The sequence below is a fragment of the Rhinopithecus roxellana genome, chromosome 6, assembly GCF_007565055.1.
Source record: "Rhinopithecus roxellana isolate Shanxi Qingling chromosome 6, ASM756505v1, whole genome shotgun sequence".
In the NCBI taxonomy this organism is placed as follows: domain Eukaryota; kingdom Metazoa; phylum Chordata; class Mammalia; order Primates; family Cercopithecidae; genus Rhinopithecus; species Rhinopithecus roxellana.
This window is the reverse complement of record NC_044554.1, coordinates 77133035-77150961: the sequence shown is the minus strand read 5'-3', so window position 1 is coordinate 77150961 and position 17927 is coordinate 77133035. Positions and strand designations below refer to the sequence as shown.

Genomic DNA, 17927 nt, shown 5'->3' with positions numbered 1-17927 from the left:
TTATCAATTTGTTTCTCTTTTCTTACAAAAGAGAAACAAATTGATACACTTCACATCGCCCGGTAAGGCTTATTTTTTCTGAGAAGGCCATAAGCCCTAACGGCTCAGAATCTAAGAGACCTTCACTGATTGTCATCGCCTAGCGGCCACGGCAAACCTTACAGTCAATCATCTTCCCCCGGGCTCCGGATCACGCCCATTGCTCAGACCACGCCCACTCAAGTCTCCTCATAGCTCCGCCCCAGGCAGCAGAAGAAGATTCTCATTGGTGGAGAAGTTGTTCTGATCCCGCCTCGGAGGACGGCGATAGGCTGAATCGGCGTGGGGCGGTGGTGGTTGGCTGCTTGAGGACGGGTCCCTGGTCATGCCTGTCAGAGAGGCTGGCTGCAGTGGTGGCTGCTCTACGGGCTGGGTTGTCAGTCAGTGAGAGGAGGGGGAAGATGGCTCACCGGGACCCGTTCTGCTAGGAAGAAGGGGAGCAGGTGGTGCTGCTACACGGGAGGAAGCAGAGCAGCTGCCGTCGCTGTGGCTGCGAGCCTCAGGAGTCGAGGTCCTGCAGGTGGAGCTCCGGCAGCCGCTCTGGTGAGTCCAGCCGAGAGACCCACGCCGGGCCCCCAGGGCGTCTGGCGACCGATAACTTTTTTTTGTCAGGGAGGAGCCGGGGCGAGGCGGCGGCGAGGACAGGACCGAGACTTTGTCCCCGGGGCTGCGGCTTCACTCGGGGTAACGGCTCCCGCGCGAGGCGCCACGGGTGGGCGCGAGGCGGCGCCAGGCGCGGGGGGCTTCCGGCGGGCGGGTGGGCTGCGGCCGGCGGCTGTTTGCCCCGAAGTTGGGCACAGCTCGCCCGCTGCCTGGAGGGCGGCAGCTTTGTGCGCGCGATTCGGGTCTCTCCTTCCCGGCGAGGAGCGGTCCAGCCTTCTGCCGTGACCCGGGTGCCGCCGCCTCGGCCCCACCAGCCGCCCCTCTGCGGAATGGGCCTGGGGCGGGAGCCCCGGGTCCCCTCCCTGCCGCGGTGGATGCTCCGGCCTCTGCCTCCTCTCCCATCTGCGCTCTCCACTCCCGCGAGGCCGCCGCTGTCCGTCCGGTCTGGTGGCCACAATGGTCACTGTAGACCCCCCGCCCGCCCCCCTTGGAGAATAGCGTTGGCCTGAGTCGTTCTTGGGTCCCCTGCAGGGCGGAGAGGTTCAGACAGCAGCCACGCTTCCTTCATGGGTTATTACGCTGAAGATCTCATCTTGAGCCCTTGCCCTTTCTTTCTATGAGTTATTCCTCTCCCGAGGATCATTTTAACATACTCGGGAATCCTCGGGGGTTTGGCTCCAAATGGTTGCATTAAAACACCCCCAAGTTTGTATGCTTCAGAGCGAAATTTGGTGTCCTCCCGTCAGCTTGCACATGTGTGCTTTGTGAGTTTAGACCTTCCTAAAAGATTTTAATTTTGCCTAAGGGGGTTAGTACTGCACATAATCTGCTCTCTGAGAAATACACTCTCACAAGCCTGGCAGCCGCGGCGCTCTTCAGGTAGGGGGAATTTGTTCCACCGGCAGCTACTCCTTATCTCAGAGACTGCGCTACAGGCAGTAGGGCCACGCTGACCTTTTGCAAATTATTTATCCTTGGGTCACATAGTAGTTTTTGGAGCAGGTGGGCCACCTCTTTGGTTCATGTAACACTTGACAGTTTGAGGTTTTCAGCTTTCATATCTTATTGGCATACAGCCAGAAAGACTGGGAGGCTTGTTTTCCATGAGAACATTCTTCTGCTAACATCCACAGGCACCCCACCTCCCCCGACATTTCTGAGTATTTTTTTTTCTTTAGGTGAACACATTTTAAGGTTTACAGGATGAATAGTAGTCTAAACCACCATATTTTTGAAGTGCAGGCAAAGGCAAGGAAGGAAAAACATTTAAGATCTGCTTGGCCAATGGTAGCTTCAAAGTTAGCTATTCAAATAATCAGTTCAATCAAACCAAGTGGCAAGGGGGAAAAGCATCACATATTTAGGAAACAAATTCTGGATTTGACTTGTTTATCCTTATTCAATTTATTGAAATTACCACAGAGGGATTAGAAGGATTAGAAACCTTCTTAGTCATCGGCATTAGCAGTACCTGGATACAGACACCCGATGAGGCATTAGCTGGGTCAGCGTTTATCCTTGCTGTGCTTCCTTTCTTTGTTGTATTTCTGTTTTATGAAATTTGCTCTGGGTTGTATTTTTTAGACTGGTGTCTTTTTGACAATGAGTTTAATATATGTACTGTTTTATTCAGCATCCTGTTGCCTAATATTTATTTTATAATGGATCTTAAGAAATTTTAAGAAATCAGTATTCAAGACCTATTTTAGGGTATCGTTTATATTTTATAAATAATTGCAATTATGTCAAGCATAAATTTATTTTTTCACTCTTCCAGGCTGAGTAGGTACTAGGGATACAGAAATGAATGTCATAGCTCTTGTCTTCAAGGAATTTACTATCTAATATACAAGATGTTAGTAACATTACAGTAAATTAACAATTATAATACTATGTAGTCAGTGGGAATGGAGATATGCCTAGTGTAGTAGGAGAGTTTAGAATAGGAGATGGTTAACTTGCCTTGAGTGTAGGTGGAGTTGGGAGCACACAACCAAGTTGTGAAGGATGATATAATTTTGCCACGTGCAGGAGGTAAGTAACTTCCCAAGAGGAGGATATAATGAATGAGAAGGCAAGGAGGCCTGAGAAACTGTGGCAATTTAGATAAGTCATTGACAATGACAAGTCAGTGTCAATTGACATTGGCAGTTGACAAAGTCAGTAACATTGACATTGATGTGGCTTGAATGCAGGGGTTAGTAGGGAAATGGTGCCAGATGAAGATAGTGAGGGTGGTAGAGGGCCAGATCAGGGAATGGTATTCTTAGCTAAAGGGATTGGATTGAACGTGATAGATGAGAAGCCGTTTATTGGATTTGTATTTTAGACCTTTACTGTGGCAGAGTGAGGGAAAAACTGACAGGTCCTAATCACCTATGAGAAGAAAGGAGGACTCAGGTCTCTGAAGGTTTGACTTGGGGTTCTGTTGATTGGAAATGAGGAACACATAAATGGAAGGAAGATGATAAATTCTGTTTTGAATTTGAGGAAACAGTGGAACTTCAGGTGAATATATAGATAGATGTTTGTATCTATGGATGTGAAAATCAGGATTAAAGAGATGATTGGGGGTTGAATTGAAGCTGTATTGATTTGGTTGTGTTGGAATGACTCAGGGAAAGCCTTTAGCATGATGAAAGTGGCAGCTAGAGAACAGACTCTCATAAATAGCAGAAGTAGGGAGAAGAATTGTCTGAAAGTTAGAGGAACAGTAGCTAGCAAGGTAGGAGGACCATCAGGAAAGATGCCAAGGGTGGGGAGATTTTCCAATGGAGGAGGAACAGGTTAACATTTTTGAATGCTGCAAGGAGGTGTCAAGTTAGGAGAGGGCCCCAGTGACCACTGAATTTGTCAGGACTCCATAGGTAACTTTAACAAGAACAGTTTTAACTGAGTGGTTCAGAAACCAGGCTTCAGAAGATTGAGAAAGAATGGGTGTGGTAAAGTAGACATGCTTGAGTGAGACTTTTCGAGATAACTGAAATAAAGAAGGGAGAAAATGATAGCTATAGCTTTCATTGAGCAGCGGTTCTCAATCTTGGCTATGCATTTATTTACAATATTGTAATAATAATTTACAATAATCTCAGGAGCTTTAAAGAATTTTGTTTTCCAGAGAGAACCCCTATACCAATTTGGTGTGGGGGGTGTTGAACCCAGATATCAATATTTATTTCAACAGCTTTTCTGTTGAAGTGTAATTGATATATAATATACTACATATATTTAAAGTGTACAATTTGATATTTCACATATGTTTATACCTGCAAAACCATCACCATAATCAAAATAATGTTCACCTCCAAAAGTTTCCTGTGTCCCTTTATAATCTTTTCCTCTTATCCCCAGGAAACCACTGTCTACTTTCTGTCACTATTGATTACTTGCATTGATACTTTTTTATAGTTCCTTAAGTAATTCCAGTGTGCAGCCATGATTGAAAACTATTGCAGAGGAATATTGTTTGAAGGAATGTTATGTTTGTTTGTTTACATGCATAAAGAAAGAGAGAGTAGAGACAAGTGGGAAGAGATTCTTAAGCAATTCAGGAAAGATGAGATAATTATTGGAATTAAGACCCTGAGGAGCTAGAAGTGGATGGAATTCAGAGCTTTGACTAGTAAGAAAGGAAGACATTTCTGGAAGTGACATCTCTAAGAATATAATGTTAAAGACAGTATATTTCGTTGTTACCATCATCAAAGTTGGCATATAGTATCCAAATTGGTTCCCTGAAGTACTTCTGAAGTACTTAAAAAAGTTAGAGAGCATGTTAACATTGTGAAAATGGATACTGCTCAGAAAAATTCCTTAAATGGAGCCTGAGATCCTTGGCATCATCATGTAATGCTTTGTCATTTTTTGGAGGGGAGCAGATGGAATTAGCAGTTTGACTATTGCTTATTGTTGAGAGCCAAGTCCTGCCATAGTCTTTTTGACCTTCTCAGAGTTAGGCTGCATATCTGCACTAAGGGAAAATAACATTTAACACTTGAAAATCTCCTATTTAAGGTATCTTTGCTCAGAAGAAATCTTGTTTGCTTGCCCTTTGGATATATGCCTTATAAATACATGTGAGGATAAAATCATTCCTCTGTCTCCTAAATGAGACAGAGAAGAGTTGTGACTAGAAGTTCTCAAAGGCCTACATTTTCTATCTTGAGAAAGGTAATAGCTATCCTCACCTCACCACCTTTTTTTTTTTCTTTTTAAAATTTCTGGCTCAGGATTTGGATATAGGTAAAATTCCAGTCCTGCTGGTTCTGAAGTCCAGGGCTTGTTCCTCAGCCTTGACTCTTAGCTTTCATAGGGGGCTGAAAACAGAATAGCGTATCCAAATATTATTTGGCCTTGTAACTTGGTCATAAATGAAGAAGAAGTGAAAAGTTTTGTCTGATTGTATTCTAGAGTTCCGAAAATTTCTTTCATTGTGATTAAATAATTAAAGTATGATTCTTTTCTAGAGAGGAAAGTCATCCCTAATTTTGGTGCAGCCTAAAAGAATGGAAATATCAATGTTAGCATGATTTTGGACATTATTATTATAGTCACAGCCATATTGTAAACATTCTATATTTTCTTAATTACTATTATAATAATCATTGTAGGAAATTTGAAAAATTCAGGAAAGCATAAATGGTAAATAGCACTTATAATGTCTCCACCCAGAGATCCTTATTTCTTTTGTGAATTACCTATTAGTGTCCTTTGTCTATCATAACACTGGAGATTTTTAAATACTAAGTTATGAGAGCTCTTTGTATGTAAAAACTATTAGGTCTTTGTCAAATTACATTGCAGATGATTTCCCTAGTTTGTCATTTTTATCTTAATTTTGTTTTTGATGTGAATTTTCTTTTTAAACAGATTGTTAACATTTTAATATGTTTAAACTTATCAAATTTTTCTTTTATGATACCTTGCTACTTAGGAAGTGCTTGCATTCCCAAATTATATGACTGTTCACCTCTATTTCCTTATATTAATTTCACAGTTCTTAAAAAAATTTACATCTTTAGTCTGTTTGCAGTGTATTTTCACATAGAGTGATGGTTCAGTTATTTTAATGCTACTTATTGAACAATTATCTTCTTCAGAGGTTTTAAATACCAAATCATGTGTATATACTCTATAGATACGGATATATGACTTTTTCTATTTAGTTTAATTGGGCTATTTATTTTTGCTCTAGTAATTCCAAACTGTCTTAATTATTGTGAGTTTTTAATGTATTTCACTAAATGGTTGTGTGAATACCTATTATTGTCTTTGTCAAAACATTTTCAGCATTTCTCATATATTTCTTTATTCATGTTACATGAAAGGCAGTAAAGATTCTAAAAGAACCTCACTGGAATATCTGAGTGAATTTTCTAGAGAAAGTTGTACTGTCTCTATTAATACAATGTTATCATTTATTAAAGTCATCTTTTATGACTCAAAGATGTAGTTTTGAGTTTTATTCTTGTATTTTATAGTTTGTAGTTTTCTTCATGTGGGTTCTGCCCATTTTTGAAGTGGTATTTTTGATATTTTAAAACTTACTGATTCTATTGGGAGTGGAACTTTTAAAATTATTTTATAAAGAGGATTATATGTACCTGATGGAACATAGAAAGATGGCTAATTCTCGTATACTGTTTTCTAACTGGTCATTTTATGAAACTCTTAATATGATAGTTTTTGTTGTGTTTTGTAGTAACTCAGTTATAGCATGTGTAAATGATGATGATTTTGTCTTCTTGCCAACACTTAATCCTTATTTTTTTTTCTTAGGACATTGATCAGAATTTCTAGAATAATGTTAAGTTATAGCAGTGAACAGTGAAGATCCTTGGCTTATTTCTCATTTAAATGGAAATGCCTTTAGGGTTTCACAGTTGTGTATTCAAAATTTTTATTTGTGGTATGTTAAGGAAATAGTCTTCTATGCCTTTTCAGGAGGAACCAAGACAGATACTCAGTTTGATCACATGCCCTCTTAATGTACCTTGAGATGATCATATAATTTTCCTTCTTTTACCTATTGGTTGATGAATTGTGTTACATTTCTAAGTAGCTTTCATCAAACAATTGCTGTCTTAGGGATAAAGGCAACTTGATAATAGCATATCTCTTTAAATAGTGCTATATTTAATTTGCTATATGAGGTTGATCTTTAGTGTTCCTTTTATATTACCTTTTTAAGGTTTTGGTTTCTGAATATGCCAGCTTTGTAAAAAGAGAGACTGAGAGAGAAGCTTTCCATCTTTGCATGTGCTCTGGCGATTAATCTCTTCCTTGGAAGATTTGAAATAGATTGGCTCTAAAAATGTCTAGGTCTTTTTGGACTGAATACAATTATAAAGATCTTAATATGTGCTTAAATACTAAGTATTTTGCATAATTAATTTCATTTAGTCCCTATATAACTTTATGAGGTAAAAATTATTATTTCTATTCTACAGACAAACTGAGATTCAGAGGTTAAGACAGTTGTTCACCATCAATAAAGTACACAAAGTTTAAACTCAATTCCTGTCTGATGTAATGCCCATGTTTTCTAATCAGTACCCTAATGTTTTTCTTAATTTCTTCACCCCATATTACTGAGAAGCAAATTTAATCATTTTATTTGAGCATCTTATTAAGTATTTTTCCTCTTTGCACACTTAGTTTTAATTTTTGGTAACCCTATTATAATTATCACTGGTCTGTTCTGTGCTGATGTGTCGTATCTTTTGCTATTTTAATAAATACTGTGATCTTGGAGTGAGGTGGGATAGCGTGGGTGAAGTTAAAATTGTTGTTCATATAATGCACTTAATATAATTAATATAATTTACATTTTAATTTGTTGAGTGTTCAAGATCGATTTGCATTATTGAATCCTGTTTGTACCTTGTAAAGAATGTTATGTTAAGTGTACCACATACAAGAGATCAAAGAGTTTTGGAAACACAGTACTTTTCCATTTTAGTTTGAATTATTTTTATTGTGAGCCTTGCATCAGGGTAGCTTTTTAGTAGTAATGTTAAGTGATATTTGTTTGGTGTTTTCTTGAACAAAGAGTCTTTTGCTAGTTGACAAACAGTTGCTTTCTCATGTAAATACATAGAATTCATTCAGTCACTTAAGAATTCATTCAGTCATTTATACTTAATGAAAACATATATGAATTATTAAACTGTACCAAGCAAATTAGGTTCTAGCCTACTAGAATATTTATATTTACTCTTATGTTGAGTGATGTATAGGCTTGGAAATTTAAGAGAATAATGTAAGCCTTAAAACAGCTTAAATTGAGAAACCAATTGTAAACTTTTTATTTATCTTTTTGAACTCTTCTGTCCCCCCCCCTTTAAATGTAAATTAACATTTAATTAATTCAGTTAGGGTTTTGGTTATAATCAACACACCCAGACTGCATTCCCCATGCACTTCCTACGGGGACAATCTGAACCTCTTAAACCTGCCAGACACGTACATGCTCTTTTGTTCTAAATTTCAAGGTTCCTGCTGATTTGTTAATCAGTAGATGTCACAGTAGTGGACAAGGTGACAAATAGCCCCCGTAGCAGCGCACCCATTAGTAGTTAAGAAAAGGGAGAGACTATTTTGGAAAATCATGAAACTTCAAGTGAGTCCTGATAGGGAAATGGAGAGGAAGGTGAAAATATTATAGAAATGGATGGGGGAAGAAGGGAAGATAAAAATGTGTAAATCGAATAGATTGTTGGAGAAATATAGAAAATTGGTTACATGGGTGATAGAACCAGAATATTCAAGTCAGTGAGGTCAAGAAGTAGAGTTTCAGAAAGAAAGACTCTTGCTTCAGGTTACAGAAAAATAAAGACCACAGAGAAAGAACTGATAGAGTTGTCATTTATAAGGTCATGGAGAGTGGATGATGAGACCCAAATTTATACTGTAAAAGGGATTAAGGAATAAATTGATGGTGAGCAATTGGAAGTGGTGGTAGTAGATTAAGCTACTAAATCAGAAAGTTAATCAGTGAAGAGTAAATAAGGATGGGGTAACTAGGGCATTAGAATCTGATGAAGCCTTACTCTTGTGCCCCCTCTTTTCAGAACTGTAAGATCATGAAATACATTCTTAATTGTCCAAATGATAAATACTTTGTTAGTGATGCTTAGAGGTATAATTCATTGAGTACCTTTTGTTTGCCAATGCTTTATTTGCATTATTTTTAATCCTTAAAACATTCCTAAAAGATAGATGTTATTATCTGTCATTCACAGTTGAGGAAACTGAGACTTAGAAAGTTTAAGTAACTTGTTGAAAATTGGCATGGGTTTTTTGGACTCCAGAGTCAGCATTCTTTTCATTATGCCATGTTGTTTCCTTTATGTATTGAGCTGTTAAAACACTGGGGGCTTATAAGAGGAATATAGGTGGGATTCCTCTGCTTGTAGAAAGTAGTAGAAGAGGCCGGCGCCGTGGCTCTTGCCTGTAATCCCAGCACTTTGAGAGGCTGAGGCGGGTGGATAGCAAGGTCAGGAGATCGAGACCATCCTGACTAACATGGTGAAACCCTGTCTGTACTAAAAACACAAAAAATAAGCCGGGCATGGTGGCACGCCCCTGTAGTCCCAGCTACTCAGGAGGCTGAGGCAGGACAATCGCTTGAACCCAGGAGGCAGTGGTTGCAGTGAGCTGAGATTGCATCATTGCACTCCAGCCTGGGCGACACAGCGAGATTCTGTCTCAAAAACAAAACAAAACAAAAAAAGCAGTAGAAGAGAAATCCTAATTATGCTTGCCATAATTTGTGTTGACTATATTTTTATTTAAAATGTTTTTATAAAGGGAATCCTAGTAAGCTCCCCTACTATATTTATAATATCTAATTTTTAACAATTTTTTACCCATGATAATGATGGGTTGAGAGGAAAGGAAGAACAGGTCAAGAAAAAGCATGTAAAGAAAAGTAAGACTAAAACTTGTTATTTTCACTATGAGAACTTCTAATATGTCATACAATTTTAGGCAGCACCTCAGAAAGGCCAGCCTCTTCATGGAAATCATATCGAGCTAGTCACAAGATGGTAATTAGAGCAGATACTCTTCATGTCACCAGATTATAGAGCTCCAAAGAATTTATTGTAATATAGTGTGATTTATTTAATTTAGATTTCATCAATCAGGAATTAGTTATTGGTGAAAAGGTCTAAGCAGATGTTTGATTTTTCTGTAATAAACCTTTCTTCAGAAACAATGTGTAATTGAAAAAGAAATGCTTAAAATACTTTAGGGATTAAACATTCTTATAGGACTTTGAAGTACTTTGGGAGGAACCAAGATAGAAATTTTTGCTGTTCTAATATTAGCCTCATATTCAGCTACAAAACAACGTCTAGGTTACATTCTGCTGTACTAGTATAAGACAGTATTATTGAAAACTGTATTTTAAAAATAATTTTATAATTCAGCCTCTGCTAAAACAAATTGACTCTTAGCCCAGTTAATATGAATCAGCATGGTCATACTGAACTATTTATTTCTCCTTTGGTTACTATAATGTTTTTAAACCAAGAAAAACAACTATATTCATAATATCCACATAGTTTCTGATTGGGGAGAATCAAATAGAATTTTGTGCAGTCAAGATCTGTTGTTTTTATGGCCCTGTTAGCACACATTACTACCATTAACTGTGTTTACTTACATTTTCTTATTGCACTTCCCTCTTTGCCCTACTATTTTCTATTGAACATCTGAGCCTCTATTGGCAGACCTCATTAAAGGTTGAAAGTCTCATTCCAACATATTAAACGGCAGCGACTTCCTCTAAGACTTTAACTCCCAAGTCAATTGGAATTTGATTCTCTTAACATTTCTGTCTTTCTTTGTCCCCAACATTGCAAAAAGGAAAGCACTTACAATGCAAAAAACTTTAAGGAGTCAAAGTAGAGCTGTGCTTTGGAAACCACATTTCCATATGCTATTATGTTTTGGAGAGAGGAAAGAGGGGTTATTGATAGTAAAATGATGGAAATATAATGTTTACATTGCGCTTTCTTTTACATTCCTCCTTATTTTTTCTCATAGCATTCATTTATTTTATTTTATTGCTTATATTCTGATTTACCTTGGTTTGTTTTAAAAGAGCTTAAGATACACTCATTTCTGCTGTTTTAGGTTTATTTGTCTCTCCTAATAGTCTGTGAATCCCCTAAGTCAGCCATGTCATATTCATTTTTGTAAATCTAGTATCTAGGACATAGTTGGCATTTAATAGTTTATGAATAAATGGATGATATTTAACCACCTTAATATAAGAAAAAAAAGAGCCAGGTTGGTTGCTGAACCCTAGATTACTGCAGCTTTAGTGGTATTATGGGCTGCACTGTGTCCCATCCAAAATTCATAAGTTGAAGGCCTAACCCCCAGTACCTCAGAATGTAGCATCATTTGGAAATAGGGTCTCTAGAGAGGTAATTAAGTTAAATGGGGTAATTAGGATGGGCCCTAATTCAGTATGATTGGTGTCCTAGTAAGAACAGGAAATTTGGATAGGCTGTACAGAGGGAGGACAATGTGAAGACACAGGGAGAAGACCGCCATCTACAAGCCAGGGGGAAAGGCTTGAAACTATTCTCTCAGAGCTCTGAGAAGGAACCGACCCTCCTGAATCTTGATCTTAGACTCCTAGCCTAGAGAACTGTGAGAAAATAAATTTCTGTTGTTTAAGCCACCCAGTCTGTGGTACTTTGTTACGGCAGCCCTAGCAAACGAATATAGATGGCTTTTATACTTGGATGTAGCAAAATCTCAAATACCCTTAATTTGCCTATTCCCAAGAAACAGTTTGCCAAGGCGAATGTCAAAACCTCAAAAATTTATATACTTCTAGGTAAAACATGGAAGAGAAAGATTTGGATAGCTTAATGAAGAAAGTAATAACTATTTGCTCCTCCTTCACCTTTCCCAATACAGCCAATGGCAAGCAACTGGCTAACTCCTTAATTTAATTGAATTTGTTTAGTTCGGCAAGGAGAAAGTGTTTACAGGGTATTTGTGTTCCTAAGTGTTCAAGAGCCTCTCCCAATAAACCTGGTTGCTTTTTCATGGTAGGAAATGGAAGAGGAAGACTAAATAAAATACTTTTTAATATGATGTTAATTTGAGCTAATGGCTTGTGTATAATCTTAGTCACATTATTTTACTTGAGTTATAGTCAACAGGGGCAAAACAGTATGTCTTTTACATGCCCATTGCTGTGGTAGTTGCTGTACCCTTTGATCATCAACTAGTCATACTGAGTTGCCACAGTGGTTGTCAGCGTTTTTTCATTACATGCTGTAGCCACAAACTATATATATATATATATATACACGCACATACATATACAATTTTTACTATTATTTCTTGACATTTTTAATTGAGTTATGTATCAAATAGTGCTGTGTTCAGTCAGTTTTTATAGTGCTTTGAGATACTTCACTGAAGAGAAAATTTCAAACATATACAAAAGCAAAACATTTGCTCTTTCATCATTTGGAGGCAGTTTTCCCATAGTTCTGAAAGTAGGGTAAACTAAATTAGAGAACTGAACAAAGATCTCAGCCCCAGAATTAAAAAAAAAAAAAAAAGTTTGCCGTAAAGCAAAGGAAACCAAAACCAAACAGAAAACCTCTGACTTAGGGGCAAATAAGAATTTTGGTCTAATTTTGGCATTTCAACTTCAGTCACACCCATATGTTTTTGGACCACTCTTATTACCAGTATGTAGGCACTGTGGTAAATACCAGTTGATAGATTTTTCTCATCTTTTTTTCTTTTCCTTCATTGCAACTGAGAAAAATACTACAACCACATGCTAACAAGTGGCAGAGCTGGGTCTAAGTAAATTGAATACTTTTTCTCCAGTACCCTACCGTGTTCTTTTACTACCCTATCGTTCTCAACCTGGCCGCCAAATACAGTCATCTGAATAATTTACTTTTCCCTACCAATTTATTTTAAAATGAAAATATCCTACTTTTCAATTTAGAATGAAAATATTAGGAAGAAGAAAAGAGTAAACAAGAGTAAATTATTTATGAGACAAGGGAAAGGCTTTGAACTGTTTTAGGTGCTGTGGGTAGGGATTGCTGATAGCATGGTGATTAGAATGGGGTCTTTGGAATTTGGCTGCATGGGTTCTAACCTTAACTTAACCACTTTGGTAGTATGTGATCTTGGGCAAGTTATTTCTTTAAGTGTTAGCTTTCTTTTTTGTGAAATAGAGATTATGTTAATTTACCAGCTAGGATGGCTATGAGAATTAAATTAAAATTCCAATAAATCGCTTAGCATAGTGCCAGAAACATAAGTGCTTGAGGAATGTTAGTCATTATCACAACATTATCCATGGACATCTACCATTGCTATGTATGACACATTCGGTCACATTGAATGTTTTCCAGACCATATTCCCAATGATGCCAGTTGCGTATGGACAGCAAAGGATCCCATGGTCAAGTGCATTTAGGAAAATATTTCATTCTAAATGCGTTTCTTGGAGATTAGTAATACAGATTTAGCATATTAAAGGCTCTTAAAAGTCCTTTGATTTAAAAAAAAAAAGCTTCTTTAACTTTGTCAAGTAGTTAAATTTTCACAAGGAAAGCCTTTTTTTTCTGCTGTCCTCCGGGGTCTGTCTTCATGTGGCTTCTCATGTAGATGTCTGTCCCTCAGCTCTTTTTTTTTTTTTTTTTTTTTTGAGACGGAGTCTCACTCTGTCACCCAAGCTGGAGTGCACTGGCCAGATCTCAGCTCACTGCAAGCTCCACCTCCTGGGTTCACGCCATTCTCCTGCCTCAGCCTCCCGAGTAGCTGGGACTACAGGCGCCCGCCACCTCGCCCGGCTAGTTTTTTTTTTTTTGTATTTTTTAGTAGAGACGGGGTTTCACCGTGTTAGCCAGGATGGTCTCGATCTCCTGACCTTGTGATCCGCCCGCCTCGGCCTCCCAAAGTGCTGGGATTACAGGCTTGAGCCACCGCGCCCGGCCCCCTCAGCTCTTATAGCATGGTGGTTACCCTCTAAGAGGGACAATTGAAGAGGACAGATCCTAGATGGAAACTCTTATTAAGCTTCTCCTTGCACCATGCTTGCTAAAGTCCACTGGCAAAAACATGTCACTTTGCCAACTCCAGCATTGATGTGGAGGAGGACTACACAAAGAAGTAAATAACAGGAGACAGTACCACATATTTTTTAAAAAGGTCCATGATGTATTAGGTGAAAAATAATCAAGTTTTGGTAGAATGTGGTTCTATTTTTATATTAAAATCAAAATGTAAATGGACTACGTATACATGTATGTATATATGTGCATATATACATATGTACATGTTTTGACAGAGCAGATATATTTTGTTTTGGTTGAGCAGATATCTATATAGATATAGATAGGTACCTATCTATATACATGTGCTATTTGGTTGATACATTTTTCTTGGTTGAAAAGATATATTTTCTTTTGGTTTAGGTATACTGCTCAATACTTTTTAAGGGTAGAGAGTTTTCAGAACTGCTGATTATATAGTATATGTATAGAAAAAAGTCTGAAATAATATAAAGTTAACAGTATTTTCTTTTGAAGAGTGAGATAACAGCAGTGAGAAGGATGATTATTTATTTTAATTATGTGGAAAATATTTAAGTACAGCAATTTAAAAAAATCTCTGGTAAAGAAAAATATTAGCAGGGGTGGGCGATCAGTTTTCTTCCTAGTGTTCATAGTTTTTGTGTGTGTTTTATTTTCTTTCTTGTTGGAATTTTTATAATCTTTTATAGTTGCATAGTGAGCAGAACCCTTGTTTTAAACTCTTCATTGTTGATTTTGTGTATTTCTGATAATTTTCTCATGATTGCCCTTGCAATTATTCCTCTAGAAAATGTAAGATGCTACCTTGACTTATTTGCCTCTCGTCTATTCCCTGCTTTTCCTTTGCCATCTGGATTACAATTGCCTTAAGGGCACAGATCATATTTTACTATTCATTTGCTAATAGTGCACACTAATAGAAACACTTTACATTATGCTCAGTAGACACTCAAGGACTTGCTGAATTATTAATGTTGCAGTTTGAACATGTAGTATTGACTTTTTGCATATATGAAAATATTGAATGAGTTACCCCTTAATGTGATCTCCCATTCTATGTTTGTTTTTGCTACTTCTATTGCTTTGTTCTTACTCTGACCCTGCCCAGCCTACTGTCTGGATAAATTATATGAACAGGCTGTCAACTTGACATCCTGTTCTAGTGAATATGTAGAAAGCATTTCTAATCACTATGCTATTTAATATGCAATTGTGTGATAATCATGTCAATGAATGTGATTGAGGTAATTATTATAGTTCAAAATTTTTACACTGATCTCTTGAAATCTTAACATAAACTTTATAATTTGTATGTTATCAGGGCTTACTGAAGTTTGATTCACTGAGGTAATACTTGAATCACTTAGTATGTACTATAATTGTATTTTGTAAAAGTTGGTACAAACATTTTGGAAAGCTTTATTTCAGCAATAACTGCTCTTGTAGATTTTTACCAAATATTAAATGTAAAATAATTGGTTTGTGATATTTTTATGTTTAATGAAATATATAACATATTAATGGACTTTTAAGATTTCTTATAAAATTCTAATAAGAGGTTTTCTAAGTCAAGGTTATCTGCATCAATCAGTCTGTAAAATAATCAGATGATGCTGTTGTGTCTCACAAATGCAGTGGCAGTTCTCTTCTGGCAGCTTACCTTGCCAGTGCATGCATTTCATTAATAAGAGCCCCAGGTTTTTCCTAGGTAGGGTGTAAAAGCTGAGGAGCAAAAGGAAGATAGAGAGGAGAAGCATAGTCAAAGACATGGAGCCTGGAGTGGCATGGAGTATTTTGGAGAATAGTGTTAAGTAAAATTTGGATAGGTAAGTTATGACCATATTATAGGGAAAGTTTGATGTGGAATATTTGTTAGGTCTGATGTCATGGTGTGTTCAGGAGAAAAGTAATTTCAGCAAGATTATATGGCAGCAACATGCATGGTGCAATGGAGAAGGGAAGAAACCAGGAACCAGAAGGCTGTGTGATCAGCACATGCAGAGGAAATAAAGGCCCAGACTCAGGGTGTTGCTGTGGAGATGGAGAGCAGATGGTAAATTTGACAGGCATTATAAAGGGTGAAATTTATTCCTCTATTCAATAAATATTTATTAATACTTGCTGTATATTACTTATGCTTATAATATCGGGACTGAAATTTGCCTGTAATTACTAATACAATTTAAACCTTTAAAATTATGGGCCAGGCGCGGTGGCTCAAGCCTGTAATCCCAGCACTTTGGGAGGCCGAGAGGGGCGGATCACAAGGTCAGGAGATCGAGACCATCCTGGCTAACACGGTGAAACCCCGTCTCTACTAAAAAATACAAAAAACGGGGGGGCGGAGCAAGATGGCCGAACAGGAACAGCTCCAGTCTCCAACTCCCAGCGCGAGCGATACAGAAGACCGGTGATTTCTGCATTTTCAACTGAGTCTCCACCTCTGGGGACAGCGCACAGCTGAAGACCAACAGGGGAAGTAGCGGGAGACGGTGCAGACGCGAACAACTCTGTCTGACAGCTTTGGGGAGAGCCGTGGATCTCCCAACGTGGAGGTTGAGATTTGAGAACGGACAGACTGCCTGCTCAGGTGTGTCCCTGACCCCTGAGTAGCCTAGCTGGGAGAAATCCCACAGGGTGGAGTACACCCCTGAGAGGAAACTTCCAAAGGAAGAATCAGACAGGTACACTCGCTGTTCAGCAATATTCTATCTTCGGCAACCTCTGCTGCTGATACCCAGGCAAACAGGGTCTGGAGTGGACCTCAAGCAATCTCCAACAGACCAACAGACAGTCCTTCTGACTGTCAGAAGGAAAACTATCAAACAGGAAGGACACCTATACCAAAACCCCATCAGTACGTCACCACCATCAAAGACCAGAGACAGATAAAACCACAAAGATGGGGAAGAAGCAGGGCAGAAAAGCTGGAAATTCAAAAAATAAGAGCGCATCTCCCCCTGCAAAGGAGCGCAGCCCATCGCCAGCAACGGATCAAAGCTGGTCAGAGAATGACTTGGACGAGAGGAGAGAAGAAGGCTTCAGTCCATCAAACTTATCAGAGCTAAAGGAGGAATTACGTACCCAGCGCAAAGAAACTAAAAATCTTGAAAAAAGAGTGGAAGAATTGACAGCTAGACTAATTAATGCAGAGAAGATCATAAACGAAATGACAGAGATGAAAACCATGACACGAGAAATACGTGACAAATGCACAAGCTTCAGTAACCGACTCGATCAACTGGAAGAAAGAGTATCAGCGATGGAAGATCAAATGAATGAAATGAAGCGAGAAGAGAAACCAAAAGAAAACAGAAGAAAAAGAAATGAGCAAAGCCTGCAAGAAGTATGGGATTACGTAAAAAGACTAAATCTACGTCTGATTGGGGTGCCTGAAAGTGAGGGGGAAAATGGAACCAAGTTGGAAAACACTCTTCAGGATATCATCCAGGAGAACTTCCCCAACCTAGTAGGGCAGGCCAACATTCAAATTCAGGAAATACAGAGAACGCCACAAAGATACTCCTCGAGAAGAGCAACTCCAAGACACATCATTGCCAGATTCACCAAAGTTGAAATGAAGGAAAAAATCTTAAGGGCAGCCAGAGAGAAAGGTCGGGTTACCCACAAAGGGAAGCCCATCAGACTAACAGCAGATCTCTCAGCAGAAACTCTACAAGCCAGAAGAGAGTGGGGGCCAATATTCAACGTTCTTAAAGAAAAGCATTTTCAACCCAGAATTTCATATCCAGCCAAACTAAGTTTCATCAGTGAAGGAGAAATAAAATCCTTTACAGATAAGCAAATGCTTAGAGATTTTGTCACCACCAGGCCTGCCTTACAAGAGACCCTGAAGGAAGCCCTAAACATGGAAAGGAACAACCGGTACCAGCCATCGCAAAAACATGCCAAAATGTAAAGACCATCGAGGCTAGGAAGAAACTGCATCAACTAACGAGCAAAATAACCAGTTAATATCATAATGGCAGGATCAAGTTCACACATAACAATATTAACCTTAAATGTTAATGGACTAAATGCTCCAATTAAAAGACACAGACTGGCAAACTGGATAAAGAGTCAAGACCCATCAGTCTGCTGTATTCAGGAGACCCATCTCACATGCAGAGACATACATAGGCTCAAAATAAAGGGATGGAGGAAGATCTACCAAGCAAATGGAGAACA

General features: G+C 38.4%; 1 protein-coding gene across 5 annotated transcripts in view; it reads left to right on the top strand.

Moving 5' to 3' along the window:
• Positions 1 to 308: 308 nt before the first annotated feature.
• FAM126A (family with sequence similarity 126 member A) overlaps positions 309 to 17927 on the top strand; it is a 73309-nt gene continuing 55690 nt past the window's right edge. For 4 of the 5 annotated variants that reach the window (XM_030932751.1, XM_030932752.1, XM_030932754.1 and 1 more), the window contains exon 1: positions 309 to 582. The gene's annotated coding sequence lies outside the window, so the exon portion shown is untranslated. The remainder of the gene's footprint in view (positions 583 to 17927) is intronic. The other variant, XM_030932755.1, reaches the window with a different exon arrangement.